General features: G+C 38.8%; 1 non-coding gene across 1 annotated transcript; it reads right to left on the reverse strand.

The window, feature by feature from the left end:
• Positions 1-7,122: 7,122 nt before the first annotated feature.
• LOC141625215 (small nucleolar RNA R71) lies at positions 7,123-7,229 on the reverse strand. Its single transcript, XR_012535007.1, has one exon. It is a non-coding gene; the product is annotated as a small nucleolar RNA R71 (small nucleolar RNA).
• Positions 7,230-26,129: the final 18,900 nt, after the last annotated feature.

The following is a 26,129-nucleotide window of genomic DNA, read 5'->3' on the forward strand; positions in this document are numbered from 1 at the left end:
ATAAATAGTGACTTTAATTAGTAAAAATGCTAAAAACATACTTCATGACTAAGGAAAAACGTCACATGTTGAATTTTATCATATATTTCAGATCTAAAAGTGAAAAGTTGATAAAAATAATTTTCCTCATATTTTTATGGTGATAATTGTTAAAATCGATAAACCGCAACATTGTTTTTCTCGATAAATTTTCGAAATTTTTAACCTAAGTTTTGAACATTATGATTGTCATGGTATTTTTTTTCCAGAATTTTCATGAGTTTAAATTTCAAATTTTGAAATTATTTGAAATTTTTATGATTTAATTTGAAGTTTATGACATAATTTTGTATTTTAGGTCCATTTATGAACAATATTAAGAAATCTAGGTTAATTATTGTCAAATGTTAGTGGAGACTAATTTTGAGTCCTAAGTTTGTTAGGGTAATTAACTTGTACATAAATATGAATTTATGTAATTATTGTGATTTTTAAAAGGTTAAATCACGCAAATCCGTAAAAACCGATTAATATACGATATTGGTTCTTTAAAGGCGATTTAGCATAAAATTGGGCATGTTCATACATATTATAATGCTGCATTTTATTTATGATTGTCATATTTTAATTTTATGTAATTTTGAATTATGTAATTTTACTTAGTATGGCCTTGGTTTTAATTGATATTACCCGAAATGTATGGGAATATCGATTCAGTTGTAATTTATTGTGATCTCGTATCACCGTTTTGTAATTTAATAGATTTATTTTTATTTTTAATTACAAATGTATAATAGGAAATTATGTAATTTATTATGTAATTTTTATATTCCGGAGTTCCTTGAAGACGGTGCCACTCGAGAAGACGATCCATCAAAGAATGTTGCCTTGAAATGCGTGCCAAAACCGAAGTTCAAGGGACCAAAGGAGTTGGTCTTCGAATTTGTAATAGTTTATTAGATTTACTATTTTAGGAAGGCCATACTAGGATTTTATTTATGCTTTGCATTTTATTTATATGTTGCATGCATCGCTAAATCGCCATAACTAAAACATGCATTATCATTAAATCGTGTATATCGACCGTGTCAATTACAATTATTTTAGTTCACCGCTTTAGTTCACTTAAAACGTGATAGATAATAAATTGACATGACCTCTCGCTAAAATAAACAATTGAGACTTAGCCTTACCAAAAAGTAGAAACCATGAAAACCTATTTCACGAGGGAGTGCACTCGGCCCTACCGGGGTACAAACCTTATTACGTAGGGGAAGTGGGTGATAAATGTCTATCCACCGAATTTATAAAGATGAGGGTTGTATTCGGCTTTACCGATGCCCAAGTTGATGTAAATTTGGATCATGGACACATTTATTCGAAATTTGGGTTGAACTCAACGAAAGTATTCTCGACGGTTGCCGGATGTGTTTCGGGCTAAAGATAAATATTAATGTAATTTTATCGACCAAGAGTTCTAAAATTAGAATCTATTAAAGAGTTAATCCACCGAGTTATATTGATGAGGGTTGTATTCGGCTTTACCGATGCCCAAGTTAATATGAATTTGGATCTTGGAACCATTTATCATAGTTGGGTAGAGGTCACTATGTAAATGCTTTACTTGTTATTTACAAGTATTAATAAAACAATAAATGTTAAGTTTTCCACTATTCCGTTATCATATTGTTCTATTTCTTTACCACAATTCATATACGATATCATTTCGATTTTTGATTCAAATCTCCATTAAAACATCGTTACTAAAGACAAAACTTGAATTTTTCTTTTAAAAACCTCGTATTATCCATTGTACGGATCTCTTGTGAAGAGTATAGATAAAAGTTATTCGTAATCAAAACCGTTTTTGATTCTTGACTAACATATCTACTTACAATGAATTGTTTCTCATATGCTTAATTGAGTAAGTACTTTGAAACATTACATCATTTTGGTAACTAGATTTGTTGGAAATCAAAATTGACCAAAATACCGCAACCACTTCAATGAATGTTTTAAGACTAAACGAATGAATTGTAGTCTTTATGAAATTCATTTTTGCTTCTCTAAGCAAAGACTCATTGAAATGAGTGGGAGCATTCTCTTAAACCGTTAAGAAAATGACGAAGTTCAAAGAAGTAAAATTAGAATGGAATTGATACAAGGTAATGTTAAAAGTAAAGTTATTGAGAATAACGATACTAAACCTATCAATCCCGACCGATAAAGTTTCCATTGTCTTAATTGCTGGACGCTAGAAAGGAAACTACCCCAAATTATTGAAGAATCAACAAGTTAGTTGTGGGACATCTAATGGGACCTTCTTCTTTAAATGTTTATTTGATTGACATAAATTTTGCTAGTACTACTTCGTCAATATAAGAAACCGGTGGTGGTTTTCATCATTGTATTTGAAACATAGGATGATTAGAATATGACGACTAGCAACAATGATGTTGAGAGATAGAGTCATTGTGTACTCAATCTATTTTGGGTCTAGAGTTGTACTTAATTGTGACTATTAAGTGTATAAACTCTAAATAAGAATATAAACTTGTTAAGATACAAAAGAGGTTTCACTTTTGTGACCCTATACACCATGATTTGATGTATGGCTAGCCCATTATCAAGGTGATTATATTCTAAGCCAAACTAGAATGATATATCATGAAGATGATGCAAGACTCAAATTGGTAACCCAAGATTCAACCTTAGATTCCGGAATGATGAACGCAAAGAGTTATCAAGTACTCTTGAAACCATTAGATCTTATGGTATATGCGTATCTTGTATTCAATGCAAGATGTCTCGTGCCTTTTGGTTGAAAAGGAGATTGAGGTTGTAAATCATTGATTCAAAATAGGTTTATCATTTTCTTTTACCAACGATTTAAGTTGACGCTAATGTGTTCACTTAATAAGGTAAATAGAGACATCTTTGAAGAAGTTCAAAGAGTTCAAAGAATCACGATTTAGTCGTAATGTGATTATCAAAGTGACGACTTTGATATAAGCCAAAGGAAATGTGATATAGTATCACAAATTAATCTCTCTTAGCACGCATTATGGGATAATGTGTGGTTGGATAAAGAAATCAAACGCTATTCGATATGGTTTGGACTTCAATCAAGTTACTTTGAGTTACTTGATCCTTTTGGGGAATTTTATCATTTTGTCTAAATTATTTTTCCAGTAAATCTAAAACAAATCATATGAGATATGAAATGGTAGGGTACCATGTTTGTAAGTTTTCAAAAGAAACAAATGCTCATTTTTCCTTATTATAATCACGAGTACAACGGGTTTGTGGCTCGTGAAGCCGTCTTTCTAAAATACAAGTTTATTTCTAGAAGACAGAGTGGGAGAAATTATTCAAGAGCCACAAAGAATGTTATGTCACAAGAAGAGCCACAAATATTCAAGAGCCACAAAGAATGTTATGTCGCAAGAAACTGGTTTTTTTGGCGACATGAGACATTTTGTTTGAGACGTTGTTTCTTCAAAACCTAGGAGGTTAAAGTCATCACTTGTTGAAGATGATGAATTCATGTTACTTTTAAGAAAGTAAAGAGCGTACAACTTACAAAGAAATTGTTTGATTTAAGTTCATTACTTCTGGAAAGTAATAAACATATGACTTACATGAGAGTGTTTAAGTCACAACTCAATACAACATATGACTTACATGAGAGTGTTTAAGTCACAACTCAATACAACATATGACTTACATGAGAGTGTTTAAGTCACAACTCAATACAAGGCTTAAAGCCATGAAAATCCGAAATAAAAGGCTTGATTAGTAACAAAGGGTTTTGCACTAATAAAGAGAGATTTCAAAGCTTGATTGGTAGCAAAGGGTTTTTCACTAGTTGAAATGCTTAAGTCTATTTGGATATTCTTAGGGATTGTGTTTCATTATGATGATATACATATAGCAAGTGAATCTAAAACCCACTTCTTCAATTAGAAGGAATGTATTCAATACATGTCTTGAGTTTTGTAGATTTTTGTAATCCTGAGATAATGTGCAACTTAAGAGAGGGTCTTGAGTAGGACATCAATGAGTTGGAATCAATGATTTGATCGTGGTATAAAACGTTTCTCGATAAGTCGAGAAGTTGTGTTTATACATGGAGTTTAGTGGGAGTTACGGAAATTTTAATTAGTCTAATATGTGGATGACATATTGATCATTGGGAATGATTTGACACTTATGGAGTAAAATGATACATCTTTAATATCCGGATTTATGGAGATCTACATGATATTAGCATCAAATAAGAAGTCTTATGTTGATAAGATTCATGATTAGTTCAATCGAATTGAACATATTTGATTGATTCCATATGCTTCCGCTGCCGAATCAGTTAAATAGGCAATGATGTACAACTCTTCATATACTTTGAGTATGATGAGTTGTTTCAAAATTGAATTTAAGTAATAGTTACCAAGTAAGCCATAAAGATTACCCTTAAGTGCTTGCAGAAGCATTAAGAATGTAAAGCAAAGTGTTTTTAATGCAATTTTGTGTAAGGGTGTTACACAAATGACAATTGACAATTGAGATTGCGCATGGTTTCCGAAAAAACCATAATCAAAACACATTAGGATGGTTAAGATACCATTGTGGCTATGTTATTTAAGAAATAGATTTTCTAGAATCGTTCTAGGCAATAAAGAACAATGAGAAATATTTACAACGGAAATTGAGTACACTTGCAATCATGGGATGTGCAAGAGGGATGAGTCCCGCACACTGTGAAAACAGTGGGAGCTATTTTAAGGGTAGAAATCCTATGTCTAGATTGGATCTAGACACGTACTCAAAACGTTCTGTATTACAAGGTATGCATTACGAAAGGAAAACGAGTATGTAGCAAGGTTGAGCAAGGAGTTTATAAAACCTACTTAGCAAGGCCTAATCATAGGCTAAACATGATGAGTCATGTCATTTCAATTGAATTGAAATGAACAACTACATACAAGATCAAAATAGATTATAGAATATGAAATAGTAATTAGGTATTGACTATTCATATGTGATAATCGCATTTGTCGTTCGAGTTTTTACCTTAAAAAATCTTTTCTTGTACTTTGTTACATCCAAACGGGTTGTATAACAATATTGAACCCCATTAAAGTGAACCCGGATTAACATGGTATTTGCCCATAGTCACTTGTATGAGGTGACGTCTCGAAGTGACTAGAGTGTGATGCGATTGATGGCAAGTTCAAGTGCCATAGAGTCATGTGAGATGACTAGTCGATCACATAGGCAGACTGTTAGGAATACTTTATCGGGCCTTATAACCGCTTATAGAGTTCTCGCAAATTTATAAAGCCTGGTCGTGGCGAGAGCTACTATAGTATTCTAATGAGTCGATTCTTTTAACTAAAGACTGTTCGCCCAAGGTGGCACAGTTTCAGATTAACTTTGATTTATGTTACTACGACCTTCGTAAATGGGGTCAAATGGGCATATTTTGGGTTATGATGGCTGTGGCTAGTCGAAGGGAATGAGTGCGATAGGAATTGTCCACCCCTTGTCAGGGTTATAACAATATCTCAGGGCCACTCGAGGAGTAATGAACTAGACATGCGTGGCCACGCTCGGAAGGTATCTATGGTAGATAACTCCGGTCAATAAGTTATTCTCCAGATCGAGAAAACCACTCTCGATATGATCACTTTCAAGTACGACCTGAAAGACACCTTGCATTGAGTGGGAGATAGTAATAGGACAAGAGAATTGGTGACGCACACTTGTCGAGGATAAGTGGGAGATTGTTAATATGTGCCCTCCGACAATAATGCGATCACAACTGTCGATCATGATGATCACATGTTTAAATCTCGTTTTAAGAATACATGTGGGATGTAATATTTTACAGTCAACTGGTCCACACATATCGGTAATGATTGGCTTACTAGAGTTTGACATTACTGTCGTGCGACGGTAGTGATCAGTTGATCCCCTTAGGTCATACCTATAGGGAAATACTCTTAATTGATTATTTAATTAATCGTATGCCGATACGAGTTAATTAAATTGTTTAAAATTGACGGATGATTTTATGAGTAAAATTAACGTGTCTTATTGTAATTCGATTATATTAGATACGGTCTAAGTAAATGAATTGTTTTATTGCTTGGATAAAAATTATTGTTTACAAACAATTGAAATTGAATGAATAATTTATTATAAATACAAGACGTTGTAATTTATAATTTGATAAACCATTTTGGTACAAGTGATTACGAATTACTAGTGGATTTTGTATATAACGTATTTTTTGAGTATGTTGATTTTTAATATGTTAAAAATACATTACAAATTCACATGTCAAGTTACATGTCACATATGTCACAATTGACAAATGACAAAATAAAATGGACCATCCATTTTATATTAAAAGTGCCGAAATATGGAGGGAGTTTAAGGTGTATATTGTGTTTTTATTTTTGAGTGGAAAACACAATGATAAGACCTTGCTTGTAGCCTTGCATGCCTATTCTTTCTTGGGTAGAAAAACCAGCTCATGCATAGAGCACCCTTCCCCTACTCCAACCGGTTTTCCAAGAGGAATTATAGAGATTTTCCTCTATAAATTTTCATTCACTTCTTCAACTCATTTTTCTAGTGTAAGAAAAATATAATCTCTCCATAATTTATGAAAACTTAGTGAGATAAATACACACAAATCTCTCCTCTTGGCCGAAATTTTTTGTCAATTTTATAGCAAAACTTATATTATTTCTAGTACAAAATAATATTAGTTATTAAGAGATTTCCTTGGGTATTCACATTTGGGAGAGGTTCTAAGTTGGACCTTTTGTTCATCCATTTTAAGGAAAGGTCAAGAACTAACAAATAGGTGAATTTGTTGGTGCCCATAAAACCGAAAGCATATAGTAAGAACAATGATTTCTTCTCATATCTTATTTATGTTTGCATGCATAAGATCTAGTTTTATTTTATGACTAAATAAATATTTTCACATATGAATATGTATATTATTGAGATTAATAATTTCTAACAAAATAATGGTTGAAGAGCCTAGATAAGGCTACTCTTGGTATTGACTCTTGAAAGAAATTTGCACTTGCTTTCTACAAAAAGTTCTATCCTCCGGAAAAGGCTAATATGTTGAGAGCCCAAATCACCGGGTTCAAACAATGGGACGAAGAATCTTTGTATGAAGCTTGGGAGAGATTCAAGGATACTTGCCGATCTTATCCACATCATGGACTTAGCGAGTGGTTCCTCGTACAACAATTTTGGAATGGTCTATATGAAGACTCCCAAAACATTCTCAATATGGGATCAGATGGTATGTTCACCGAAGTTGACGATAATCAAACATGGAACAAGATTGAGAAAATGGCGGTCCAATACTCACAATATAGTAGTCCTTGTAAGGCTACTAGAGGAGGAAAACATGACGTGGACTCTATTACTCAATTGGGTGCTCAACTTAGTGCTCATATTGATACCATTAATTTGAAGTTTGAGAAGGCTATGGCTAAGCTTGAAGAAGCCTCCAAATCACCTAAGCAACATCTTAATGCCATGGTGTCATCTTCATCAATTCCAAGTGGAGTATGTGAGAGTTGTGGAACTTTGGGACATGGCTAAAGTGAATGTAAGGGAACAAGTGAACAAGTGAATGCTTTCCAAGCATACAAAAGTGGTACCCCTTATTCCAACTATTACAATGAAAACACCAAATTCCATCCCAACCTCTCATACAAAAGCCAAAATGTTCAAAACCCTCAAACAACATACACCACACCTCCAATGAGAAACCAAGCTCAAAGACCCTTTTACAATCAAAACCAAAGTTCTCAAATTCAACCTCCATACAATCAATCCAATGACCAAGGTTTTGATGTTCAAAAAGCTGTCCTCCAAATGCAAAAGAACAAACAAGAATTTTTCACTCAAATGCGAAAGGATAGCCAAGCAAAGGACATCACCATTAACAACATACTAGCTCACACAAAAATGTTGGAGACCCAAATGTCTCAATTAGCATCTTCAAGTTCACAAAGACAAAAGGGGCAATTACCACCTCAAGGTAATCCCCTAAGACATGAATCGGTGAGTGCCATCCATTTGAGGAGTGGTACAAGGTATGAAGGGCCGAAGAGGCCCGTTGATGAAGATGTTATGAATGCTAGTGACAAGGAAAGAGTTGTTGTAGACTCTAAGAAAGAAGAAGAACCCGCCACCACTCAAGAAGTTTCAAAGGAGAATAAAGAGAAGGCTAAAGAGAAGGAGCCTATTGTGATTCGACTTCCGTTTCCAAGTCGTCAAGCTAAGCCTAAGTTTGATGAACAACTTGGGAAGTTTATGGAGATTGTCAAGAACTTGGAAGTCTCAATTCCATTTACGGAATTAATCAATCATGTTCCGGCCTATGCGAAATACATGAAAGATATTCTTACAAAGAAGAAATCCATCCGGAAACTTGAGACTATTGCTTTCACTAAAGTGAGTAGTGCCATCCTACAAGGAAGTTCACCTCCAAAACTAAAGGATCCGGGAAGTTTCTCTATTCCATGCACCATTGGCGACACCACAATCAACAAAGCTCTATGTGAGCTTGGGGCAAGTGTGAGTGTCATGCCATACTCGGTGTGCAAGAGGCTAGGAATGGGAGAACTTAAGTGCACTAATATCACGCTTCAAATGGCGGATCGATCAACGAAGACACCTTTAGGGGTATGGGAAGATGTGCCGGTAAGAATTGGAAAGTTCTTCATCCCGGTGGACTTTGTTATTGTTGATATGGAGGAAGATTCCAACATTCCTATCATTTTAGGAAGACCTTTCTTACACACCGCGGGAGCGGTGATTGACGTGAAACCTGGAGAGCTTATACTCGAAGTGGGAGATGAAACAATCACTTTTAATCTTGACAAGACAATGAGAGCTCCCCGACTACATGAGCCATGTTTCATGGTTGATCACTATAGCCAAGAAATTGATAGGAAGAAGTTGGTATCTCAATGCAATGAACAAGCTATCTGTAAAGAATCACCACCCATATGGGAGAAGAAAATGGGTAATCTCCAAGATGCTCCATCCAAAGAGCAAGAATGTTTCAACAAGAATGAGAGCTTGAATAGCTCACCACCACTCATGACAAGAGAAGACGAAGGCCTCATTGGCCATAATGACAAGAAGAAAGAGGAGTTGTTCTCATCAACTCATGATACTATTGGGAAAAAAGTAGACAAAGTATGCGGTCTATGGGATGATGAGTTTGAAGGGTTATGCAATCCTTATATTGGTAATGCTATGACCTAAGACCACCATGAAGAACATCGTGTGCAAAGGTCTATTGAGGACCTTTATCATGACAATGAACAAGCTTTCGACTACTTCTTCAAGGTGTTGAGCAACATCAACAACACCTTGGCTATGCCCCATTGACATCTCATTTATGGATGAGAGTTTGGTGGAGTCCTCCCTAAACCACCATTTGTAAATATTCTAACCCCTTAACTTACATTTTACTTACTATATTGCATTTTTATCAATTTTGGATTTATATTTTTATGCCTTGATCAAGATTTTCATCATTTCGAGAGAAAGTGAGGGAGGGACTTATGTGATTATTGATGTGTAGTGTTTTGACATAGTGTGGGGATAACAATTGCCTAGGCTATCCAAGCCTTCATAGTGTCCCCATAATGAACACCAAAAGAATGAAGAATAAATGACACGGGTTATGAAGTACCCACGGATGGAACTGAATTCGTGTGGTAAAGGGAAGATCCGAGCGGCCCGACTGGAATCCGCTCGTCCTAAAGACAATTTGAGCGTCCTGGTGAGAAGACGCTCGTCCTAAGAGAGCTGGAAAAAGAATTTTCGGTCTGACTGAGAATCTGAGCGTCTCCACAGAGAATCCGCTCGTCTCAGTCAGGACGCTCGTCCCACAAAGAATCCGCTCGTCCTACTGCTGGTAAATTTTGGGATTTCTCCCTGATAAGGAATCCGAGCGTGTTCACAGCAATCCCCTCGTCCTCCTTCAAAAAGACGCTCGTGTTCCTCAGAAGACGCTCGTCCCAGCACTGCAAAATCCGAGCGTCCCATGGAGAATCCGCTCGTGTCCCCCCTGAAATTCAAAACAACGGGATTAAAACCCCACCTTCCCCAATTCATTTTACTCATTCATAACACAAACACATCTCCAAAACCCTCAAAACCCTCAATCCCTCCATCCACAAAAATCAAATTTCTCAACCAAATTCACCCAAATTAATTCCAAACTCCCTCAAAACTCAAACAAATCACTCCTTTACCAACAACAAGCAATTAAAACACCAACATCTTCAAAGTTTGAATCGATTTTTAGGATACAAGGCAAAATTCAACTATCCTAAATCGATTTGGGTCTTATTGGAATTTAAAGAAATCAAGCTTATCTTTGGTGTTACTACATAAAGGAGAATATAGCAAGAACAAAAGGCGGAAGCAAGGCACTCCCAAAGAAGAACCTTTCAAAAAGACAACAAGCTCTACAAGCTCTTCAAGCATCTAAGGCATTGGTGGTTTAAAATGCAAGGATGGAAATTAAAGAGTCTATTTCTCCTATGTAACCTACTACTTCTACTCCGGTTGTTGAACAACTAGATGATTATCCGGAGGTAATTTTCACTTCCGACTCTCATAGGAAGAAATTTGTTTCCCTTGCTAAGAAATCTATTTTACCCACCAAATTCATATGCAAAGAGACCTTGTCAAAATTGGGTGTCTTAGAACAAACCAAGACCTTTTTCGAGTCCATGGGATTGAGTACTTTGTTTAATATGCAAGAGTTGACTTATCTCACCTTAGAATTCTTAAGCTCTTTGAAAGTTACCAAGGTGGAGACCCGAACAAATATTGAATTCCGGCTCGAGAATATTGATAGAAAATTGTCTTTTCGCGAGTTTGTGTAGATACCTCATTTCTGCACCTCCCGCAAACCACCCGGTGATGATTGGGCCGCATGTTTGGTACGCGGAACGATTTGTGACACTTGATGCGTGTCATTTATATGATGTTTTACACCCCATTTTACACGCATTTGAGAGCTCATTTGTGTAGTTTATGCTACTGTTTGCCCCATTTCGTCTACTTTCGTATTTTTATGTAATATTGCAGATTTATGCGGAAATGAGTAGAAATTGAGCTAAATCCGTCCCCGAGTATCCTGCATTGCAATTGACGTGAAGTATTTACTCAAGGAACGAGCTCTGTGCGCATTTCGAGGCCCGAAAGACAAATCCACGAGAAGTTAGAAGTCAAGTATCAGCTACTTCAGTCGATCGACCGCTGCCTTCATCGATCGACCAACCCGCGAGTTCCAGTAGATACTGTTCAACGAAGAGCAGTCGATCGACTGCCTTGCATGGTCGATCGACCAAGCCGCTATTCCAGACGTAAATTAAAAGATCGAAAGTTTCAAAGCCCATTGTATATTAGGTTAAGGAATAAGAACTATGTTGTATTCCTATATAACGTAGCTTTAGTTTTCAGAATTTCTATCTAGTTTTTAATCCAGTTTTATTCAGTTATTAGGGAACTAATTAGGGTTTGGTATTAGAAGTTTTAATCATTCAATCAATTTACTTTTGCATTCGGTCTTTGATCTTCGTTCCTGCTTTTACGGTATTCTTCTGCCCTTATTTCAGTTTGCTTTATTTCGTTGTTGTATAGAATTGCTAGTTAGTTCCTCGAAGCCAAAATTATCATTTTATGTTATTTGTTTGTTTAATTCTTTCAAGCATGAATTCAGTAGTTTATTTCATTAATCTTGTTGTTGTTTTCGTAATAGTCATGAGTAGCTAAACTATTCGTGCTAGGATGTAGGGAATCTGTAGGCTAGGCGGCATTAAAATTAGCATGACCTGAAATCGCATGCCGGTCGATCGACTTGGTTCCCTGGTCGATCGACTGGCCACGCTGAGATTGTCTTCGTTTTAATTGATTTAAATTCTATATTTGACGAATCGAGTGCACGCGACTAGTTGAATGCTTAGGAAATGACTGACCCATTAGATCGAAAGATAGGGAAGGTTGTTAGACTACCAATTAAAATGACTAAACTATGCTAAGATCGAAAGATAGGTAAAGTTTAGGTTTTTAGTCACTTTTCAGGACGAGAGTCAGTACTAGTGATATTAGGGACCTGTAGCGAGATCGAAAGATGCTACTTGTTAAGACTGGACCGAGAGGACTTCTTGTTTTCCCGTCTCACGTGATTTATTTCAGACCTACCTAGTATGCTGCCGCCGAAACTACAGTGAACCGACCATCTTAGCACCCTTTTAATTCTTGATTTTATCCGTTTAATTAGTTTATTGTCTTTTACTGCCTTTAGCTATAGACCAAATCGAATCAAAACCCCCACACACCGTTACTTTTAGACTTAAATTAAACAACTAATAATTGCATCGCCTCCCTGTGGTTCGACCCTGTTACCACTAGCTTCTGTTAGTTTTAATAGAAAATATAAATTTTATCTTTGGTGCACACAACGACGGGCATCAAATTTTGGCGCCGTTGCCGGAGACGCATTGTTTAAAATTTTTAGTTGTTTTATTTTTAGTCCTTCTATTAGTTTAAGGGACATCTGTTCCTTAAACTATTCTCATATTCTATTGGTAGTTTCTTCTTATGCGCAGGTCACAGGGTGGTGAATTACTACCGTTCAATCCCGAGATTGAGAAGACTTTGCGTGAGTTGAGACGATCATCTGGAGTATTGCCGACAGAGGAAGAGCTGAGTACTCTGTCTAGTTACTACAAGAACGAGCTATTTGAGGAGGATCCACATTCATCTCCTGTTTCCACTTCTTCAGCTGAGACCGTCACATCTCCATATTTTCCAGTCATGGCTGAAGAAGCAAGTATAGCCAGTCACTCGGAGCCGACAGCTGCGAATATTTACAAAGGATTCGCATTACCCGGAGAGGACAGAAAATTCGAGCCGAAGCCTTCGTATATTAACTTGGTTGAGAGAAACCAATTCGGGGGAGCTGCAAATGAAGATGCAGCCAAGCATATGGAGACATTCATTGATTATTGCTGTTCCATACCCCCACCAACCGGTGTGACCCAGGACCAGGTGAAGGAGACTATGTTTATATTCTCCCTTCGTGATCTTTGCAAGGGAGTGGTACGAGAGACTGGATCGAGCTGCTAATGGGATCACTGACTGGAAATCTTTGGCCCTAGCATTCTACAAGAAGTATTTCTCTGCCTCGAAGACCAATGTCATTAGAGCTCAGATCACGAGCTTTAAACATGGTCCGGATGAGAACTTTCATGAGGCGTGGGTCCGTTTCAAGAAGCTGGTGCGAACCATTCCGCACCATGGGTTTGAGAAGTGGAGCCTATACAATCAGTTCTATAATGGGCTCTATGACGATCAGAGAGCTATCCTGGATGCTGCAGCTAGTGGCAGATTCCAGGAGAATGTGGGAGAGACTAAGGGGTGGAAAATAATCGATGACTTGGCCACCCATAAAGCTGAATATGGGAATTCCAGGGGAAATCAAAGGAGAAGTGCTTAATCTCCTTCTGTAGCTGCACTAGAGGCTCTCACGGCAAGATTTGATAAGTACGAGTTGGGAGGAGCCTCAAAAGGAGGGATCTATCATGTGAATGCTGTTTCAGACGGTCCTTTCGTCTGCAAAAGATGTGAAGCTGAGGGACATGTTTTAGACAATTGTCCTAATCCCTTTAAGTCTTGTGCTGCCTTTCAACATTATAGGCAGACAAACACGTATTATGAGCCGAATGTCCATCCGAACTTGAGGTGGAGTAGCCAAAATGTCTTGAATTCGACTCAACCTCCACAAAGAAAACAAGAATGCAGAATTATGTGCCCTTTCATAAGCAACAACGATTCCAAAAGCCTCCATATGTTCCTCAGCAGCAGCAGCTGCAGTCCCAAGGTTCCGAATTTGCCGAATTAAAGAACTTGTTGCCGAAAGAGTCTCAAGCTAGAGAGGCCGGGATGAATATGTTGGAGAGCCAAATTGCTCAATTGGCAAGCAAGAATACAACTCGAGCTCCGGGACATTTACCGACACAAACAGACCAAAAGGAGACCCTTAATGCCATTACTTTGAGGAGTGGGTCTACCCTTGATAGGCCCGCTATGGTCGAGGACATTCTTTGAAAAAGATGAGGCGGAGCGAGTCGGAAGAAAGCCGAACGAGCAGTGGAAAGAAAATGACGTTTTCGGTATGTCGATCGATCGAATGACATACCGGTCGATCGACCGATCGCGACAAACAATAGCCCGGTCTGTAGAACCCCGATCGATCGGCCCGACCTACATGGTCGATCGACTAACATATTCTTTGAAGGTGATTCTTTTCGTCCTCCAATGCCTAACAACTTGAGGGATCACTTGTTTCGGGGTACGACTGCTCCGAAAATACTGGGGCAAGACACAAATGCCGATGGGTCAGTTTCAGTTCCGAAGTATGACCCGATGACGATTAATGGATCATTTTTTGAGACGGTCTGAAGAGGGTTCGAGCTACAACAAGGAGAAGGTCGTGGATTTTCATCCTAAATCCACTGGCGCCGGCATGAGAGATTTAGAGGAGAGGGCTACGTTGCTTCTTTCAGCCCCTTATCCGGAGAGATTAGTGCCGACGAAGGAACAGGTGTCGTTTAATAAATTTGAAAATGTCGTTCGTAGCTTAAACGTACAAGTTCCTTTTCTTGAATTAGTCAATCAAGTGCCTGCTTACATGAAATTTATGAAGCAACTTTTGTCTAAAAAGAAGTCACTTGAAACTGTGCATACTGTCGCACTAACTGAGGAGTCATGTTCTTATTTGACACATACTGCACCTCATAAGCTAGAAGACCCAGGTAGTTTTCCAGTCCCATGTAATATTGGCACCGTTCCTATTGAGAAAGCCTTGTGTGACCTAGGAGCCAGTATTAGTGTGATGCCTTTGAGTCTTGCTAGAAAGCTGAAATTGACTAGGTTTGCAGTCACCAACATGACCGTACAAATGGCTGATCGTTCTCTGGTCCAGCCTATAGGAGTCTTAGAGGACATTCCTGTGCAAATAGGGAAGGTTTTTTTCCCTGTTGACTTCGTTGTACTAGATATGCCCGAGGACGCCCACATACCTATCATACTAGGTAGACCATTTCTGCACACTGCTGGTGCAGTTATTGATGTTGGTTCTGGGACTTTGACCTTTAAGGTAGGGAAACACTCCATCGTCTTTGCTCAGACCGCTAAGAAGAAAGACCCCATGTGGCCAATAACTTGCAATACGGTTTCTGAAAAGAAAACTTATTTTGTACTTCCTAATATGCCTATCTCTGTTCCTATTCCTGTTGTGACACCTCCGCCCCAGACTGGGAGCAAATTGGAGGAAGATTCTTCTGTTTTGGATATTGCAGGAGCTGGATTGGGGAAGGAAAAGCTACATGTTGCTCCAACTCTAAAGGAGCCAATCGTTCAAAGAGGCGGTCTAGGATGCCTTACCTATGGCACTGATGAGGAGCCCGATGAGGAGCCAGTCAAAGTGACGGAGTCCGATTTGGATTCTGACGAGCTTGAGGAGGTCATTGAGTGGGAAGATGTCCGACATGTTGATCCGTTGAGTTCTGCGGATATTGGAGCTAAGAAGAGTGCAGCTGAGAAGATGAGCATTGTTGAGGCTACCTCTAGTAGCCAGAAGCCGACCAAGTGGGCCATTCCGTGGCCGTTCTTGATCAACTATTAGTTGATTGAGATTTTACAAACATTTTATTGCTTTTAGACTATCTCTTTTTATTGTTTTGTGTGCGCGAGACTTCGCATTTTATAAGTTTGCTTAGGATTTTATACACTTTAGACTGTTACTTTGGGTTTTGTGCAATTTTGGGCGCGTTATTATGTGTGTTTACAGGTTTATAGATCTTGATAGCTCAATCTATCGAGCTAATTCGACGAAATCAGAAAGTTACAACAGGTTTTCCAGTCGATCGACTGCCTCCTATGGTCGATCGACTGGGATGCGATTTCCAGGAGCTTCTGTTCCTGTTCATTCCGGTCGATCGACTGCCTGCAATGGTCGATCGACCATTGTCACTGCTGTACCTATTAACGACCTTTCCCCTGCTGTGTTTGGTCATTTTGCGGAATTGAGGGAGTCTTCCCTCCTCTTTATTTTCCGCCATATTTCTGTTTTCTTCCGTTTTTAATTTTTGCACATAATTACCGCTTCCACATTGCTTTCTCGGATTTATGCGTGGTATTGTTTGTCTTTTCAGGTACTTATTGGTCACACTGCTGGCTACTGAAACCTCTTAGCTCACGCTGGTTTGGGGAGGTTACCTTTTGCTGCGCTTAAAGTCTTGTGAGTTTCCGAGTTCTTACTTCATGTTTTGTTTAGTTAATTTATCGCAAATTCCCGTTTTCCTTTCATTCCATTATATGATTTTGCATAATGGGGACATTGTGTGATTTGGTTTGGGGAAGGGTTTTGCGTTGCATTTTATTTGCTTGCATTCACGTTTACATTTTTGTCTTGCATTTGTTATTTATTTTCCCTTATATATACAAAAATAATTTCAGAAAAATTTCAAAAATTTCAAAAAAATTCAAAAATTGCACGTTTACTTTTGCATGTAGGTCGAGTCGGAACGGAAGTATTTCAATGATGACATTGCATTTTCAGCTGTTTTATGCCTAAGCCTTGCTAATTGACATGTTATTAGTAGAATCATTTATGAATAGTCTACGAGTTTTCGTTAATTTACTTGCTGGACTTGAGACTTGACTTAAAATTTTGGCAAACTACATCATTTTCTGAGGTTTAGAGCCTATAACTGGTGACATCTATGACCAGTTCATCTAGGATTGTGAGTAGTTACTCCTTATGAGTCATGTTACATTAATATGCATAAATATGAACTTAATCTGCTTAATACCTATGTGCATTCGGTTCGTGGTTAGTTGACACATGTGGTAGAGGTCCCTTTTTCTCATTTTACCCATAAGTTCCACACTGCCAAAAATAGCCTTTTTGTCCCGTTAACTACATCCTACATTTAGCCTGCCTTTGTCAAGCTAGTAGTTTACGTTTTGGGATTGTTACTTCATTTTTGGTAGCTAATGCTCATTTTGAGATAAAGTTGGGAAGAGATGGAAAAGGAAAGAAAGAAGAAAAAGAAAAAAAAAAAAAAAGAAAAAAAAAATGATTCGAAAAAGAAAAAAAAAAGAGAGATCGTCTTTATCTTTGTATAGGGCGGTCGATCGATCGACAAATTTGAGAAGAAGAAAAATCAATTCGCATAATTCAAAGTCTTTATTAAATGGCGATTTTTGCTCCCATGTTTTATTTGTATCTTATGGGGAGTTGTTTGATTATTTCGGAGATTGTGAGATTTGTGCTTGCTATAGCACCGTTTAATATTGAAGATTTTGAGCAAGAAGTTGGATATTGTCATATGGTTTTGTTAGGGTACTAGCTTGATCACCTGTACCTCCACGTTCCCATAAATGTTTTGCCTCTTCCTGCCCATTACCTCACATATCCCTTATTTACCTCGGCATGTGTCATGGTAATTTGTTTGGTTGGAATGCATATGTACGGTTGTAGAGATCATTTTCATATTGTATTGCAGGCATGTTCTTATAGGTCGTAGTTAGGTGAGAGTCAGTACAAAGTATATTCTTTCTATCTTTTACATATACTCACCTGTATTTATTAAGTGATTTGAGCGACCCGTGAGAGTCCATATTGATAAGTCTCTATCGTTGACGGTTCAGCAGTTTTTGACGACTTCATAACTCGTTTGCAAGATTCACTTTGCTAATTGATTGTTGGTCGTTGCATTAAATTGGTTTAGGCCTTACAGTTTGCATTTCGCTCTGAGATTGAACTCGTTCCATTAGGTTTTAGGATCGAGTCTAGTTCTTGCTTGGGGACAAGCAAGGGTTTGGTTTGGGGAAGTTTGATGCGTGTCATTTATATGATGTTTTACACCCCATTTTACACGCATTTCAGAGCTCATTTGTGTAGTTTATGCTACTATTTGCCCCATTTCGTCTACTTTCGTATTTTTATGTAATATTGGAGATTTATGCGGAAATGAGTAGAAATTGAGCTAAATCCGTCCCCGAGTATCCTGCATTGCAATTGACGTGAAGTATTTACTCAAGGAACGAGCTTGGTGCGCATTTCGAGACCCGAAAGACAAATCCACGAGAAGTTAGAAGTCAAGTATCAGCTACTTCAGTCGATCGACCGCTGTCTTCAGTCGATCGACCAACCCGCGAGTTCCAGTAGCTACTGTTCAGCGAAGAGCAGTCGATCGACTGCCTTGCATGGTCGATCGACCAAGCCGCTATTCCAGACGTAAATTAAAAGATCGAAAGTTTCAAAGCCCATCGTATATTAGGTTAAGGAATAAGAACTACGTTGTATTTCTATATAACGTAGCTTTAGTTTTCAGAATTTTTATCTAGTTTTTAATCCAGTTTTATTAAGTTATTAGGGAACTAATTAAGGTTTGGTATTAGAAGTTTTAATCATTCAATCAATTTACTTTTGCATTCGGTCTTTGATCTTCCTTCTTGCTTTTACGGTATTCTTCTGCCCTTATTTCAGTTTGCTTTATTTCGTTGTAGTATAGAATTGCTAGTTAGTTCCCCGAAGCCAAAATTATCATTTTATGTTATTTGTTTGTTTAATTATTTCAAGCATGAATTCAGTAGTTTATTTCATTAATCTTGTTGTTGTTTTCGTAATAGTTATGAGTAGCTAAACTATTCGTGCTAGGATGTAGGGAATCTGTAGGCTAGGCGGCATTAAAATTAGCATGACCTGAAATCGCATGCCGGTCGATCGACTCGGTTCCCTGGTCGATCGACTGGCCACGCTGAGATTGTCTTCGTTTTAATTGATTTAAATTCTATATTTGACGAATCGAGTGCACACGACTAGTTGAATGCTTAGGAAATGACTGACCCATTAGATCGAAAGATAGGGAAGGTTGTTAGACTACCAATTAAAATGACTAAACTATGCTAAGATCGAAAGATAGGTAAAGTTTAGGTTTTTAGTCACTTTTCAGGACGAGAGTCAGTACTAGTGATATTAGGGACCTGTAGCGAGATCGAAAGATGCTACTTGTTAAGACTGGACCGAGAGGACTTCTTGTTTTCCCGTCTCACGTGATTTATTTCAGACCTACCTAGTATGCTGCCGCCGAAACTACAGTGAACCGACCATCTTAGCACCCTTTTAATTCTTGATTTTATCCGTTTAATTAGTTTACTGTCTTTTACTGCCTTTAGCTATAGACCAAATCGAATCAAAACCCCTACACACCGTTACTTTTAGACTTAAATTAAACAACTAATAATTGCATCGCCTCCCTGTGGTTCGACCCTGTTACCACTAGCTTCTGTTAGTTTTAATAGGAAATATAAATTTTATCTTTGGTGCACACAACGACGGGCATCAACAGTTCGTAATTTTATCGTCAAGTGATTGCTCAAACACTGATGTTTACCTCTTAGTTGTCATCTACGCGCCGATACAGTCGTTTTGACAGTAATTAGAGTACATTTGGAGTCCGGGCCTAAAACCGTCTTCATTTTCTGATAACCGCTAAATCCCGAGTCAGAATGTTCTGGAATGTTCCAGATATTTCTATTCCATATTTTATAAATCTTTCACAATCTTTTATTCTTTGTTAAACAATTTCCCGTAATATTCGTACAAAATATTAAGGAAAATAAGATTATCCCGTCATTCCATAAACCAAACACGGAAATCTTTCTTCCGCAGGAGGAAACCACTTGGGAACAGACGCGGCAATTGATGCGCCTCTTCTAAGAGACGCAGTGACTGCTGCGCCTCTTCCTAGGTCCTTTTCTGCGTATTTTTCGTATCTTTTTGATATCTTTTCGAGATTCACTTCCAAAGTCTCTCCGAAACCCTATTCCTTCACGTGATTAGTATAAATAGGAGCCTTCGCTCCTCATATTTCTCACGCGAGTGTCCGCCCTTCTCTTCTCCCTTTGCATTCTAGACCACGTTCTTACTTTTTGGCGTCTACGTGCTTGAACATTCGACCACGTAAGCTCGGATGCTTCTGAGTACCAGCCTCGTTTGCATGACCGACCAATTTGACCAACTCCACAACAATCAACTTAATTAATCTTAATCGTTTTCCTCTTACGAGGGCACTTTCGTTACATTCGAGTCGAGCATCACTAATCGTAAACTTAGTTCATCTCGTTTCGTCAAACATGTAAGTCTGAGGGTGTAAATCTATCTTTTATTTATTGTTATTTACTTTTTGTATCATTAATGTAAGGTTTATGTCGAAAACACTTGTTAAAACCGATTTCTAAAACCGTGCTTTAAAACCCTTTTTACGGATTACCAGAAGAAAACCGTCGAGAAAGGACGCAAAGAATCGCCGCACCTCTTGAAGGAGCGCGCACTACTTTTTGCACCTCTTCGTGAGGCTGCCGCAGTTCCTGCTTCCTTTCTTCTTCCTTCGTCCTCTGTAAATTCGTTTTCTTTTGTTTGTTTTCGTTTATCCTTCAATTCTTTGACCTATATTGTTTAAACATCATTAATACGTTTATTTAATCATTAAATTCGACTTAAATCCCTAATAATTAAATATTTGCGGGTTTTCGTCATTAAAATCAATCCGGGTTGTAGAAATTCGATTTGTTCATATTGAGTTTCTGGAATTCGACCTTTGATATATTTCCATCTGTCTATTGTCGTATTCGTCATTAATTTGTCATTAATCCATCATGTTCAACCTATTTAGTTCACCTGTGTCGCTAATCAAGCTTTCATCCATGTAAATATTTCGTTTGTATTCGTCTCATCCATGTTTTATTATTTTTATGACTCATTCATATGTAATTAATCCATTAAATCACTTCCATCCGAGTTAATATCATAATCAATCCTTAAAATCATCAATTAATATTAACGATTTGCAGTTCCGGCTTCACAGCCAGAACTCACCCTTGGAACAGACGCAGCAACTGCTGCGCCTCTTCCAAAGGGCGCAGTCCTGCTGCGCCTGTACCAGGTTGATTTCTGCCTCTGAACTTCCGTTCTGCCTTGACCTAGTTTAATTATTTTACGTATAATCTACTATTAACCGTATTATCGCCTACTGATTTGTTCGTTGATTTATTCCTTTATTCGTTTTTCCAAATTATCCGTTTTAAAGGTATTTTGGACATAAATCATTTAATCCATTGTAATCATTGTAATTTTCTTTATTGTATTATTGTATTTCGCATTGTTTGTATGTTTTCACATGTAATTGAACCTTAATCCCAACTTCGACCCATTTGCATGATTAAATTAATTGTTCACCGACTTAGTTAATCTTCACATGCTAGGATTAAAACTTGGATGTTGCATTGCATGCATATAATCGACGATATATCGAGTATGAATAACTTCCCTAATCATTAGTAGAGGCCGCTATCGAGGCGGGCGGTATTAGGCGTTCGATCAAAAGAGCTTCCTAATACGTACCCTCACCCCTTACTCCAGATCTCTGTGAACATCTGTCTTCATTTGCATCCACGAGAGTCATTCTAGACATGGAATGCTAAGGGTAACGAGTTCTTGGTGTTCATGTCACTACTTTGTGTCTTGACATGACACGAGGTATTCGAACGGTTTCCAATTTTCCACAATAAATTGGTGGCGACTCCACAAATGCAAACGATTGTTTCCCAAGCGCCCCCGTGGCCCCATGTCCATAGTTTGGCGACTCCGCTGGGGATAATACACTTACGTGTAGCCAAAAGGGTGAAACATGAACAAGGTTAGGGAATAGTTTGTACAAGACAATTGTCGGTTTTCATAACTCGGTCTTCCTAGACCGTTTATTCGGCCTTTCTAGGCCGAACCCAACCCATTCGACCAATCGTCCCGTCTAAACGGTCCTAATTCTTATTTGGGCCTAAGGATGGATAGCGATTGACGTCATCCATACCATGATGCTTACTCTTGTTTGTATCAAGGACCTTCACTACTTGAGGAAATGGACTAGGAATCAGCCTTACTCTTGTTTGGTACGAGCCTCTCCACAGACTTCGGGTTTGATTGTTCGGTATGGCAACCCACCCTTTAAACCAAAACCCTTTTAAATGCACTTAGCATCCCGTTATAATGCTTGTATAAATGTTTGTACCTTACGTGATCACCATTTCTAAACAAAACCATGACGATTTTTGTAAAATCAAAACCCCTTTTAAAGTGTAAATTTCGAAAAAGGCCCATCATTAGCACAAAACCAAGTCGAAACTCTGTCCATTTGTCGAGTCAAATTTCGGGCCCAAGCCCATTTCAAAAACCTCACTTCGAGTCCACTCCTACAACTACACTATAGTTGACTAGGACACACATTTTCAAACTTGGTCTTTTCTTCAAAAGCTCACTGACACAAGTGGCACACGCCCACTTCACGATTCAAAACTTTTCTTTCTTAGTAAGTGTCCTAGAATGGTCGATCGTGTTTTGATTCGTCGTCGATCTCTTATCCAGTTTCCAAGATGCCTGAAACAAGCCACGCGAACTTCAATCAACTCCAAGATAGTAATGATCGAATCCTAGCCCCGTTGGCTCAAATCCAAGTTACCCAAGACCAAGTGCATGATCGCCTTGACACCATCGTGGGCCGGATCTATACTGTAGAAACAAGGATTCCTCCTCGAGAAAGTGAAGTCATTGATGACATCGTGAATGATTTTTGGGACGACAGCCCTCCCATGGGTGTGACTGCAGCTGAAAAACGACTCCAATACTTAGAGGAGCAATTGATGTATCTCAAAGGGGATGACATTTATAGGAAGAATAATCGCATGTATGAGGCCGTAAATTCCAAGTTGCCAACCAACTTCAACATGACGGATATCCCTAAATTCAAGGGGCATGAGAACCCTTTGAACCATATCCGTGCCTTCAAGTATTACATGTCAATCAAAGGCATCAAACCCGACATGTTTTTAAGGATCTTTCCTTCATCTCTTGACACCATCCCAAAGCAATGTTTCTACTCTCTAGAACACAAGAAGATCGCTACTTGGGAAGATGCCGCGATCGAGTTTGCTAAGCAATATGCGGATAATGCTGAGATCCAAGTTAACATGCGCACTCTAGAGGTTCTTACCCAAAATGACAAAGAAGGTTTCACCGACTTCCTAAGTAGGTGGAGGAAGACTAGTACCCAACTAGTTGAATGCCCGGATGAGGCTACCCTTGTGGAGAAATTCATGGACAACTTAAAGCCCATCTATGCCAATCATTTGAGGTACCAAAACATCAAAACTTTCAAGGACTTAACCGTACTAGGAACGAGAATTGAAGATGACATCCGTAAAGGGCTCTTGTCCAAAACGGTAGGTCGAGGATATCAAGGCTCAACAAGTCGTTCTTACGGCTCCACTATCAAGACCGATGAAGTTAACCTCCTCGAGCCATCCAAAAAGAGTACCCCACCAAGGAAATTTACAAATCTTGGGGACACATACTCCAATGCTCTAAAAAGGCTAATGAAACAAGGCAAACTCCAACCCATAGGACCTACTCCCGAACCTGAAAAGATGTCCAAGTTCTGGGACGAGAACTCATACTGTGAATATCATAGGGGTAAAGGGCACGACACAGAAAAATGCTACAAATTGAAAAACGTGCTTCAAGACATGATAGAGGATGGTCGACTACCAATACTGCCGGGAGGTAAGCCCAACAACACTCAGAATCCTCTTGGAATTCTAGTGATCACAAGTGAAGAATCTACCTTAGATTATTCACACCTCATTTCTCCAGTCAAAGACAAGATCCACGCAATCGAGAATGAAGGGTTCTACTCTACCATTTCCCCTACCATCGCCGACTTTATCGCATGGGCAAGAAGTGTGGATAGACAAGTTTGGGAATTAGAAAATGTGGTGACAACTTTACATAACCCCAATGCGACACCCAAAGAACATGCGCCATTAATCTTTTCTCAAAATGCCACTATGCAAGAAATAGTCACCGTGGTTGATAAACTAGTCGACCAAATCACACGACTAGAAGACGAGATCATGAGAATGAGGGAACTAGCTACAATCAATGGAGTATGGGCCGATGATGATGAGGACGAGTATCTCATTGAACCCTCCCTAGTCAAGGAAATAGTCCAAAATGGTGAAGACCAAGATGTGGACCACCTAACCCGTTCGGGGCGTCCATATCAAAGTACTACTCAAAATGGTCTAACCAACGTTGTCACACCAAATGATAACGAAGATGACTCCACTGATCATTTGCTCAAGCAGTTACAGAAGACAAAGGCTGATCTTTCAGGCTGGCAATTAGTAGCAAGCTCGTTCCCACATCGCCAAGCTTTACTGCAAGCTTTGGCCAAGCTAAATGTAGCACATAACTCCACACCCAACGATGTAGTCAACTTGGTCTTCCAAAAATCACCGAAGCTAAGTAATCCTACTACTTCCTCAGACGAAGATTTGCCACCCTTTGGCGCTAGTCACAACTTGGCTCTTTACATCACCGTCGTTTGTCTAAAGAAGAATGTGCCAATGACCTTGGTTGATGATGGCTCCGCGGTCAATGTCATACCCCTCAAAACGGCATACAAACTAGGCATGAAAGAGTCGGATTGGACCCCTACCAATCAAGGTGTTCGTGCATATGATGGTACACGACAAAAGGTCGTAGGACTCGTTAACCTAACCATAGCCACAGGACCAATTGAGCGAAAGGTTAACTTCCAAATAGTGGACATCGAAGCTTCCTTCAACATACTTCTGGGAAGACCTTGGATTCACGCTTCCAAAGCGGTAACATCCACCCTTCACCAAAAGATCAAAATTCCACTAAATGGCAAAGTGGTGACGATCACTTCGTCACCCATTAAGGCGATAATCGAAAAGAAGTCGAATAATAAAGTCCTTGCGGATCCAGTATATGAACTTGGGGGCTTTCAAAGCATAAGTGTCATAGAATGTGAATGGGCACCCCTATACTACGATCCCTATTCCAACTTGGTGGTCAACCACATACTCAAATCCCAGGGATACTTCCCTGGAATGCCTTTGAACCCTATCCGAAGAAACACCTTCGCACCCTACAAGGAAGGCAACTCAAAAAGAATACCACTTGGGCTAGGGTACAAACCCACTAAAGAGGAAGTTCTCGAGATGCTTGCTCAAGTTCAAAACCGTAAATATATAGGAGTCCAAATGCGACCCTATCTCCCTACCCTAAATGGATACTTTGTTAAGGAAGGAAGTTTAGAACTCTTTCTTGGATTTCCCGAACCTTGGCACTATCTCGAAAGGAAGCTAGCCGGAATCGAGATCTTTTAGGATTGCTAGTTCATTCCTCCAGAAACGGTTCCGACCGTCAAAGCTCGTCAAGCACCTTGCTTAGACGAACAAGCTGTTAGTCTATTGTTTGGAGAAGATCGATTTGTTAGAGCCGCGCAGGATGAGATCATTACTATGATACTTCAAGACGACCACTTCAACCCTACCGCGTTAATCACAGAAACAAACGCGAATCAGCAGAAAGGATGGAGAAAGTCAATCAAGTGGACCAACAATGAAGGAAGACTCTTCAAGATCACCACTCGAGAAGGAGAGATGTTCAAAGGAGAACCAAAAGACGATGAATTTGAGTCAGAATCAGAGTCGGAGTCAGAGTCAGAGTCAGAGTCTAGAGAAGTCACTAAGGAGTCTCTTCCTGTCGTCATCCCCATTCCATTTGTTTCTCCTAGCTTAGTCTCAAATAGCGACAGTAGTTCGGGAAATGTCCCAACAACTGTCCCTTTACCGCCACTAACCACAGATCAGATGGCTTCTTTGTTTCAACTTTTCTGAAACATTAATATGAATAAATCAGGTTCTGCTTACTCTTTGTGTTATCTTGAGTGCAATTCTGTTTACGATGATACTGAGGATGACACAAACCCAGACTCAATTGAGATACCTCCCTACATAGCCAAAGAAATACTACAAGAGGGGGAAGGGGGACCAGTAATAGAGAACACTGAATCCATCAATGTAGGAACCGAACTAGAACCCCAAGAACTTAGGATAGGGACTACCTTGAGCCCCACCGAAAGGGC

The sequence above is a fragment of the Silene latifolia genome, chromosome X (genome assembly GCF_048544455.1).
Source record: "Silene latifolia isolate original U9 population chromosome X, ASM4854445v1, whole genome shotgun sequence".
Taxonomy (NCBI): domain Eukaryota; kingdom Viridiplantae; phylum Streptophyta; class Magnoliopsida; order Caryophyllales; family Caryophyllaceae; genus Silene; species Silene latifolia.